The sequence below is a fragment of the Chiloscyllium plagiosum genome, unplaced genomic scaffold (genome assembly GCF_037043375.1).
Source record: "Chiloscyllium plagiosum isolate Xiang-an unplaced genomic scaffold, Cpla_swu_hap1 HiC_scaffold_1, whole genome shotgun sequence".
NCBI classification, from domain to species: Eukaryota; Metazoa; Chordata; class Chondrichthyes; order Orectolobiformes; family Hemiscylliidae; genus Chiloscyllium; species Chiloscyllium plagiosum.
The window spans coordinates 139077262-139087943 of record NW_028270139.1 but is presented as its reverse complement, the minus strand read 5'-3'; the positions used below and the strand labels follow the sequence as shown (position 1 = coordinate 139087943).

Here is a 10682-nt window from a genome sequence, read left to right as displayed (position 1 = left end):
ACCCTCTGACAGTGTAACAGTCCCTCAACACTGAACCTCTCCTGGTACATCACATACACACAAAAAAATTGACCTCTGAATTGAATTTATTGTCAAGTATACTGAGGCACAGTGAAAAGCTTTGTCTTGCAAGCAATATAGGCAGATCACTAAAGAAATTGAGGGTTTGGTTAAGAAAAAGAAGCAAGCATATGTAAGATAAAGACAGGATAGATCTAGGGAATCCTTATAAGAGTATAAATGATATAAGAGTATATTTAAGAGGGAAATCAGGAGGGCAAAAAGGGGACATGAGATAGCTTTGGTAAATAGAATTAAGGAGAATCCGAAGAGTTTTTACAAATACATTAAGGACAAAATGGTAACTAGGGAGAGAAGAAGGGCCTGTGCCCGAAACGTCGAATCTCCTGTTCCCTGGATGCTGCCTGACCTGCTGTGCTGTTCCAGCAATAAAGTTTCAACTTTGATCTCCAGCATCTGCAGACCTCACTTTCTCCTCGAAGATTTCAACCTACTGCGAATCCTCTTACAAGGATGCCTTCCTTGAAGAAGCTCTCTGCCTCTCTCTACAAAGATTTCAGTGAGTCCCTCTCTCACTGCACACCCCAGGTCACATTTCCAACGCCCCTCCTCCAAGTCCCTCCTCCCTACCTTTTATCTTCTCCTGCTGAACACTCTCTGCTAATTCCTGAAGAAGGGCCTGTGCCCGAAACGTCGAATCTCCTGTTCCCTGGATGCTGCCTGACCTGCTGTGCTGTTCCAGCAATAAAGTTTCAACTTTGATCTCCAGCATCTGCAGACCTCACTTTCTCCTCGAAGATTTCAACCTACTGCGAATCCTCTTACAAGGATGCCTTCCTTGAAGAAGCTCTCTGCCTCTCTCTACAAAGATTTCAGTGAGTCCCTCTCTCACTGCACACCCCAGGTCACATTTCCAACGCCTCTCCTCCAAGTCCCTCCTCCCTACCTTTTATCTTCTCCTGCTGAACACTCTCTGCTCATTCCTGAAGATGGGCCTGTGCCTGAAACGTCGAATCTCCTGTTCCCTGGATGCTGCCTGACCTGCTGTGCTGTTCCAGCAATAAAGTTTCAACTTTGATCTCCAGCATCTGCAGACCTCACTTTCTCCTCCAGAGAATAGGGCTCCTCAAAGATCAGTAAGGCGGCCTTTGTGTGCAGTCGCAGAAAATAACGGGGAGATACTAACTGAGTATTTTGCATCAGTATTTACTGTGGAAAAGGATGTGGAAGATATAGACTGTAGGGAGGAAGTGCTGGATGTCTTGAAACAGATAAATCCCCAGGACCTGATGAGGTGTACACTAGAACTCTGTGGGAAGCTAGAGAAGTGATTGCTAGGCCTCTTGTTGAGATATTTGTATCATCGATAGTCACAGGTGAGGTTCCGGAAGACTGGAGGTTGGCAAACATGGTGCCACTGTTTAAGAAGGGCGGTAAAGAACAGTTCATCCACTACACCAACACCTTCCACCCCGACCTCAAATTCACCTGGACAGTCTCGGACTCCTCCCTCCCCTTCCTAGACCTTTCTGTTTCTATCTCAGGCGACCGAATCAACACGGACATCTACTACAAACCTACCGACTCCCACAGCTACCTGGACTACACCTCCTCCCATCCTGCCCCCTGTAAAAACGCCATCCCATTCTCCCAATTCCTTCGTCTCCGCCGCATCTGCTCCCAGGAGGACCAGTTCAAAATACGTACAACACAGATGGCCTCCTTCTTCAAGGACCGCAATTTCCCCCCCGACGTGGTCGACGGTGCCCTCCACCGCATCTCCTCCACTTCCCGCTCCTCCGCCCTTGAGCCCCGCCCCTCCAACCGCCACCAGGACAGAACCCCACTGGTCCTCACCTACCACCCCACCAATCTCCATGTACAGCGCATCATCCGCCGTCACTTCCGCCACCTCCAAACAGACCCCAGCACCAAGGATATATTTCCCTCCCCTCCCCTATCAGCTTTCCGTAGAGACCACTCCCTCCGCGACTCCCTTGTCAGATCCACACCCCCCACCGACCCAACCACCACTCCCGGCACCTTCCCTTGCAACCGCAGGAGGTGCAACACTTGCGCCCACACCTCCCCCCTCACTTCTCTCCAAGGCCCCAAGGGAAACTTCCATATCCGCCACAGATTCACCTGCACCTCCACCCACATCATCTACTGCATCCGCTGCAGCCGGTGTGGCCTCCTCTATATTGGGGAGACAGGCCGCCTACTTGCGGAGCGATTCAGGGAGCACCTCTGGGCCACCCGGACGAACCAACCCAACCAACCTGTGGCACAGCATTTCAACTCCCCCTCCCACTCCACCGAGGATATGCAGGTCATTGGACTCATCCACCGCCAAACCACAACAACCCGACGGTCGGAGGAGGAGCGTCTTATCTTCCGACTGGGAACCCTCCAACCGCAGGGGATGAACTTGGACTTCACCAGTTTCTTCATCCCCCCTCCCCCCACCTTGTCTCAGCCGGATCCTTCCAGCCCGGCACCGCCTTCCTGACCTGCAGTCTTCTTCTTGACCTCTCCGCCTCCACCCTACTCCGACCTATCACCCTCACCTTGACCTCTTTCCACCTATCACATTTCCAACTCCCCTCCTCCAAGTCCCTCCTCCCTACCTTTTATCTTCTCCTGCTGAACACTCTCTGCTCATTCCTGAAGAAGGGCCTGTGCCCGAAACGTCGAATCTCCTGTTCCCTGGATGCTGCCTGACCTGCTGTGCTGTTCCAGCAATAAAGTTTCAACTTTGATCTCCAGCATCTGCAGACCTCACTTTCTCCCCGGTAAAGAAGAACCAGGGAACTATAGACCAGTGAGCCTGACATCGGTGGTGGACAAGTTGTTGGAGGGAATCCTGAGGGACAGGATGTACATGTATTTGGAAAGGCAAGGACTGATTAGGGATAGTCAACATGGCTTTGTGCGTGGGAAATCATGTCTCACAAACTTGATTGAGATTTTTGAGGAAGTAACAAAGAAGATTGGGCAGAGCGGTAGATGTGATCTATACGGACTTCAGTAAGGCATTTGACAACGTTCCCCATGGGAGACTGATTAGCAAGGTTTGATCTCATGGAATACAGGGAGAATTAGCCATTTGGATACAGAATGGGCTCAAAGGTCAAAGACAGAGGGTGGTGGTGGAGGATTGTTTTTCAGACTGGAGGCCTGTGACTAGTGGAGTGCCACAAGGGTCGGTGCTGGGTCCTCTACTTTTTGTCATTTACCTAAATGATTTGGATGCGAGCATAAGAGGTACAGTTAGTAAGTTTATAGATGACGTCAAAATTGGAGGTATAGTGGACAGCGAACAGGGTTACCTCAGATTACAACAGGATCTTGACCAGATGGGCCAATGGGCTGAAAAGTGGCAGATGGAGTTTAATTCAGATGAATGTGGGGTGCTGCATTTTGGGAAAGCAAATCTTAGCAGGACTTATACACTTAATGGTAAGGTGCTAGGGAGTGTTGCTGAACAAAGAGACCTTGGAGTGCAGGTTCATAGCTCCTTGAAAGTGGTGTCGCAGGTAGATAGGATAGTGAAAAAGGTGTTTGATATACTTTCCTTTATTGGTCAGAGTATTGAGTACATGAGTTGGGAGGTCATGTTGTGGCTGTACAGGACATTGGTTAGGCCACTGTTGGAATATTGCATGCAATTCTGGTCTCCTTCCTATGGGAAAGATGTTGTGAAACTTGAAAGGGTTCAGAAAAGATTTACAAGGATGTTGCCAGGATTGGATGATTTGAGTTATAGGGAGAGGCTGAACAGGCTAGGACTGGAGCGTTGGAGGCTGAGGGGTGACCTGATAGATGTTTACAAAATTATGAGGGGCATGGATAGGGTAAATACGCAAAGGCTTTTCCCTGAGGTCAGGGAGTCCAGAACAAGAGGGCATAGGTTTAGGGTGAGAGAGGAAAGATACAAAAGAGACCTACGGGGTAACTTTTTCACACAGAGGGTGGTATGTTATGGAATGAGCTGCCAGAGGAAGGCTGGTACAATTACAACATTTAAAAGGCATTTGGATAAGTATATGAATAGGAAGGGTTTGGAGGGATATGGGCCGGTTGCGGGCAGGTGGGACTAGATTGGGTTGGGATATCCGGTCGGCATGGATGGGTTGGACCAAAGGGTCTGTTTCCATGCTGTACATCTCTATGACTCTATACATAGTTAAGTAGCATAGATAAGTAAATAATAAGTAAACAGCAGCAAAAACAAAATCACAGGTACAGACTAATGTTAAGTGTTTGTGAGTCCATTCAGTATTCTAACAACAGTAAGGTAGAAACAATTTCGATACCGGCTGGTGCATGTTCAGGCTTCCGTACCTTCTCCCTGATGGTAGAGGTTGTAGAAAAAGATTGCCAGGGTGGGATGGATCTTTGAGAATGCGGGCAGCCTTTCCTTGACTGCGGGCCTGGTAGATGGATTCTATAGATGGGAGGTTGGCCTTTGTGATTGTCCGGGCTGAGTTCACCACTCTCTGTAACCTACTCCGATCTTGAATGGTGCAGTTGCCATACCAGGTAGTGATACATCCAGACAGAATGCTCTCGATGGCGCACCTATAAGAGTTGGCAAGGGTACTCGTCATCATGCCAAATTTCCCCAGCTGCCTGAGGAAGAAGGGACATTGTTGGGCCATTGTAACCAATGCGTTCACATGAAACGTCCAAGAAAGCTTGTTGTGGATGACCACTCCCAGGAGCTTGACACTCTCCACTCGTTCCACCTCTGTGCTATTAATGTGTAGGGGAAGCATGAGTAACATCCCCCCAAAACAATAATGAGTTCCTTGGTTTTGCCAGCATTGAGAGCTATGTTGTTCTTAGTGCATCATTTTTCCAGGTCTTCCACCTCCCGTCTGTATCATCGCCATCTGAGATTCGACCGACTATGGTGGTGTCATCAGCGAACTTGTAAATAGCATTAGTCTAGTATTTGGCAATGCAGTCATGGGTATACAGTAAGTACAGTAGGGGGTTGAGTACGCACCCCTGGGGGGGGGACTCCAGTGTTGAGTGTAAGTGAGGATGAAATATTGTCCCCAACCATCACTGATTGTGGCCTGTGGGTTGCAGAGAGTGGGGCTTAGTCTGAGATCACTAAGTTTAGTAATCAGTCTCCAGGGGATAATATTGTTGAAGGCTGAACTGTAGTCAATGAGTAGGATTCTTACCTAGCTGTTCTTGGTGTCAAGATGTTCTAGGGAGGAATGAAGGGCAAGTGATACAGTGGATCTGTTGGTCCGATAGGCAAATTGGAGTGGGTCAAGAGTAGTGGGGAGGCTGGAGTTGATAATGCCATGACCAGCCTTTCAAAGCACTTCATGACCACTGAGGTTAGGGCCACTGGGTGGTAGTCATCGAGACATGCTGCATGAGCCTTTTTAGGCACAGGGATGATGTTGGCCCTCTTGAAACAGGCAGGCTCTCCCCCCGTAGCGATTCTGTATATGCTACACCTCCTCAGTGCAGCACTCCTTCAGTACTGACCCTTCAACAATGCAACAGTGCTGGCCCACTGACAGTGCAGTATTCCTACATGATTGACCCTCTGACAGTGCAGCAGTCCCTCAGTCCTGACCCTCTGACAGAGATGTGCTCCCTGTCTATTGATCCTCTGACGTGGAGCACTGCCTTAATATTGACATCCCCCTCCCCCCGACATTCGTCTCTCTCTCTCTCTTTGGGAAGCACTCACTTATCATCAACTTTCTGACAGTGTAACACACCCTTAGTATTGGCCCTCTGAAAGTGTGGCATTCCCACAGTAATGACAGTATGACAATGCAGCACTCTCTCATGATTGACACTCTGATACTGTAACACATCCTCAGTATTGACTTTGACAAGGTCAGAAGTTACACGACACCAGGTTATAGTTCAACAGGTTTATTTGAAATTGTAATCTTTTAGAGCACTGCTCCTTCAACAGATGAAGTGAAGAAAAGCACACAAACAGAATTTATAGGCAGGGTGATCAAAAGATCACACAAATGGTGCGAGTAGAGTGTTGATAGTCTATGTAGGTGATCAAAAGTGAGATGGTAAGTGGAGTGTCAATGACTAAATAGCAAGTGAAAGAATGACCTATAATCTGAATAAATGAGGCAGAGAGATTATTACAAAAAATTAAAAATAAGGTGGTGCTACAGACAAACCAAAGGGTTAGAATAACATGATTGGTATAACATCTGCACGCCAAGGGTCTAAACAACATAACAAATAATCCAAAACTGTGCAAACTAATTAAGGTAGAGAGATCATAAGTTATTAAGGCGAGTGTCAAAACAGGACAGTAAGGAAGATTTTACAAAACAGTATGGTGGGGTTACATGTAGCACGACATGAAACTAAGATCATGGTTGAGGCTGTCTTCATAGTTATGGAACTTGGCTATCAGTTTCAGTTTGGTGATTCTGCTATGTGTATCTTGAAGGTTGCCTTGAAGGACGATTACCTGAAAATCGGAGGCTGGATGTCCTTGACCACTGAAGTGTACCCCAAGTCCAGCACCTCAACATCATGACTCTCTGACAGTGCAGCATTCCCTTAGTATTCATGCTTCGGCAGGGCAAAACTCTTTCGGTGCTGACCCTCTGATAGTGCAGCAGTACCTTAATATTAGCCCTCTGAAAGTGCAGTACTCCCACAGTACTTTGTCTCAAACAGTGCAGCACTGACTGTGATTGTTCAACTTTCCCTCATTTCTGACCTTTTGCTGCTTTATTCCTGATGACAGGCTTTTGCCCGAAATGTCGATTTTGCAGCTCCTCGGATACTGCCTGAACTGCTGTGCTCTTCCAGCACCACTAATCCAAAATCCGGTTTCCAGCATCTGCAGTCATTGTTTTTACCTTCTGACAGTGTAGTATACCCTTAATATTGACCCTCTGACAGTGTTGCATATTGCTTAATATTGGCCCCCTGTCAGTCCCTCAGTGCAATGGAGTATTTCCTCATTTCAGTGCAGGATTGTCTCAGTGTTTCGCATGCTTGCCTTTATTGGTCAGAGCATTGAGTATAGGTGTTGGGAGGTCAAGTTGCGTCTGTACAGGACATCGGTTAGGCCACTTTTGGAATAATGTGTGCAATTCTAGTCTCCTTCCTACAGGGTGTTGTGAAACTTGAAAGGGTTCAGGAAAGATTGACAAGGACGTTGTCAAGTTCAGAGGGTTTGATCTATAGGGAGAGGCTGACTAGGCTGACGTTATTTTCCCTGAAATGTCAGAAGTGGTACTCCCACAATAATTACGCTGAGAGGGAGCTGGGCTCCCTTAATGTTGAGCCACTCAGTGCAGCACTCCTTTGGTACTGACTCTGCCACACTTCAGCACTGCCTCATTTAGAAATGTTATGTCTGTTTTGGTAAATGTGTCGAATGAGCTGCCAGAGGAAGTGATGGAGACTGGTACAATTGCAGCAGTTAAAAGGCATCTAGATGGGTATATGAATAGGAAGGATTTGGACTGGGTGCTGGCTGGTGGGAGTAACTGGGTTGGGATATTTGGTTGGCATGGACGAGTTGGATCGAAGGGTCTGTTTTCCATGCTGTACATCTCTACGACTCTAAACAAAACGTATTAGTTGAAAACAGGAAATGCTGGAAGTCACAGGGTTTTCTTTGTCTTCAATAGATTCCAGCATTTGCAGTAATTAGCTCCTACATCATGTTTTGACTGAATATTTTGCCCAGGTGCAGGTGCCAGAGGGGTGAGAAACGTACGATTTAGAAGCTGAACATTCAAGTGGCACTTCACAAGTTACAGGCTGTTCAAGAATCGTTAAAGGTATGGCGTTGGAACAGCACAAGCAGGGCAGGCGGTTTCGCGCATAAGCCCTTCATTCCTGAAAGGTCGACTCTCCTGCTCCTCGGATGCTGCCTGACCTACTGTGCTTTTCCAGTGCCACACCTTTATCGACTGTAACCCTCCAGCATCTGCAGTCCTCACTTTCTCCACATCGACCGTAAACAGATGAGCTCCGCCTCCTGCCATATTCAAAATGGCGGCTCGTCAATAAGCTTCATCCGCAGCAGCAACTTGACTTACTCCGCTTTCAAGTGCTGCAGGACCTGTAAATTGAAGCTATATCTCGCCGGAAGTCTCAGTTATTACCGCGAAGCTGATCAGCCGGCGGGTCGCAGAACTGACGGGATCTGAAACCGTGGCTGAGGGGTGGGGGTGGGTCGCTGGAAACTTCCAGACCTTCAAGACACTTGGACCGGAAGACTCACCTGCCGCCCCATTTCGATTGGTGGTTAGTGTGAAACTCTCGTTCGTGATTGGTCAACCCCGCTGTCAGTTAGCATCACCAGACCAGAAGTGGTTGTGACGGCAACGGCAACGGCGAGCGTCGGCTGTGGTCAGTTGCTGCTCGATTGTGAGTCCGTATTTCCAGAGTTCACTAAACTGCAGCACTAACTTATTTCTCTTGAGGCTTGTGTTTTTCAAAAATTCATTACTGTTAATGCTGGATCCCTCTATTGAGAGAGAGCGCTCACTTTGGTATACTTCCTGAAATTTCAGACTGTATTTCTGTAGCGCCTTTAATACGACAGAATGTCCCGAGTCGTATCCTCAGTTGTCTGGACACGTAACATCCCGAAAGTTATCCCGCACAAGACATCTCTTTTAAAATTACTGAGCTCAAATTGTTTAAAGGATCTGTGTATTTAAACGAATCGCCCGCATGCTCCAAATGTAAAATGTGAAGGTATGCGTGGCTATATTTCATGAACAACTTCAGGGACTTTACATCAAGGGAGAAACTGAAGAACCAAAGGAGCTGATAGGATAAGAGACTAAAGCTTATTCAAAAAAGGTAGGGTTTTGAAGATCATCTTAAAGGAGTATGCAAAACAGTTTTAGAGGATGTGGAGGTGCTGATGTTTTACTGGGTGGACAAAGTCAGAAGTCATACGACACTAGGTTAAAGTCCAACAGGTTTATTTGAAGTCACAAGCTTTTGGGGCGCTGCTCCTTCAGGCTCTCTGCCTGTATTCCTGATGAAGGGCTTTTGCCCGAAACGTCGATTTTACTGCTCCTCGGATGCTGCCTGAACTGCTGTGCTTTTCCAGCACCACTACAATCTAGACTCTGGTTTCCAGCATCTGCAGTCACTGTTTTTACCCGGGTGTAGTGAGAAAGAAGAGCATACAGATAGAATTCATAGGCAGCGAGATCACAGGCAGGGAGAACAAAAAATCATAAAAATGGTGCGAGTGGATCGTTGAATAATAATTTTCTGCAGATGACCGAGTGTTAGACAGTGTGAGTAAAGTATCAATAGCCGAATAAGAAGCAAGGAGATGTCTTATAATCTGATTAAATGATGCACAGAGATAATTACAAAAAAATTTTAAAATGAGGTGGTGAAGACTGGAATAACATGATAGATATGAATGGCATGTTGATGGTCGAATGAAAGTAATAAGTAATCCAAAGTGTACAAACTAAGGGAGAGAGATCATAACTTATCAAGGTGATGGTGTCAAAACAGGACAGTAAGGAAGATTTAACAGATATTGAACAGCGTGATGGGACGATGTGGCGTGACGTGAACCGAAGATCACGGTTGAGGACATCTTCATGGGCATGGAACTTACCTATCAGCTTCTGCTCGGTGATTCAGCATTATTGTGTATCTTGAAGTCTGCCTTGTTTGGAGGTTGAATAACCTGGACCCTGAAGTGTTCCCCCAACTTGAGGGGGAGCATTCCTGTCTGGAGATTGTTGCGCGGTGACCATTCATCCATTGTCGTAGTATCTGCATGGTCTCACCAATATACCTTGCCTTGGGGCATCATTCCTTGCCTCACGGTATGAGATAGATGACATTGGTCAAGTCACACGAGTATCTGTATGTGTATTCCCACATGTGATGGTCGTATCCATGTCAATGATCTGACATGTCTTAGTGGTTTCCATGGCAGAGTTGTGTGATGTTGTGGTCCACGTCCTGAAGACTGTGTGGTTTGCTGTGAACGAATGTCTGTTTAAGGTTTGATGGTTGTTGGAAGGTAAGAAGTTGAGGAGTAGGGATGATCTTGGCGAGATGCTCATCATTATTGACGAAATATTGAAGGCTGCAAAGAACATGGCATGGTCTCTGCTCTGATGAAGTATTAGATGGCGAAGCTCGTATCCTGTGTCTATCTTCAGAGGAAGCCTTTGTAGTTTTTCGCTGTGGCACATTGGAACTGGTGATCGATGAGTTTTAGTAGATAAGTGAGAAAGGAATACTAGGCTAGTGGGAGGAGATAAATAAAGATGGAAGGGTCTCATGGTCCACAAACATCAGTATAGATCTAGCATTTCAAAATTCTTCAGTGGTGACACTGTATAGATACTTCTTCTGGAGGTAGGAATCACCTGCAACAGGTAATTTAAAAGGTATTTAGATGGTTACTTGAAGTACCTTAGCCTGTAAGCTGACAAGTCAAATGTTCGACAGAGAGCAATAAGCAGGAGGCTGGAAGAACACAGTGAGCCAGGCAGCATGAGGAGGTGTAGAAGTCAATGTTTCAGGTGTAACACTTCTTCAGGACTGGGGCTAGGTGTAAGGGGAGCTGCAGATAAAAGGGTGGAGGGTGGGTGGGGAGAGGGGCAGAGTGGTGTGGTAGCAGGATGACTGGTGGT

The 10682-nt window shown here is 46.9% G+C and overlaps 1 protein-coding gene across 3 annotated transcripts in view; it reads left to right on the top strand.

Moving 5' to 3' along the window:
• The first annotated feature begins 8076 nt into the window (after positions 1 to 8076).
• uvssa (UV-stimulated scaffold protein A) overlaps positions 8077 to 10682 on the top strand; it is a 110631-nt gene continuing 108025 nt past the window's right edge. For 2 of the 3 annotated variants that reach the window (XM_043708245.2, XM_043708507.2), the window contains exon 1: positions 8431 to 8865. The gene's annotated coding sequence lies outside the window, so the exon portion shown is untranslated. The other variant, XM_043708333.2, reaches the window with a different exon arrangement.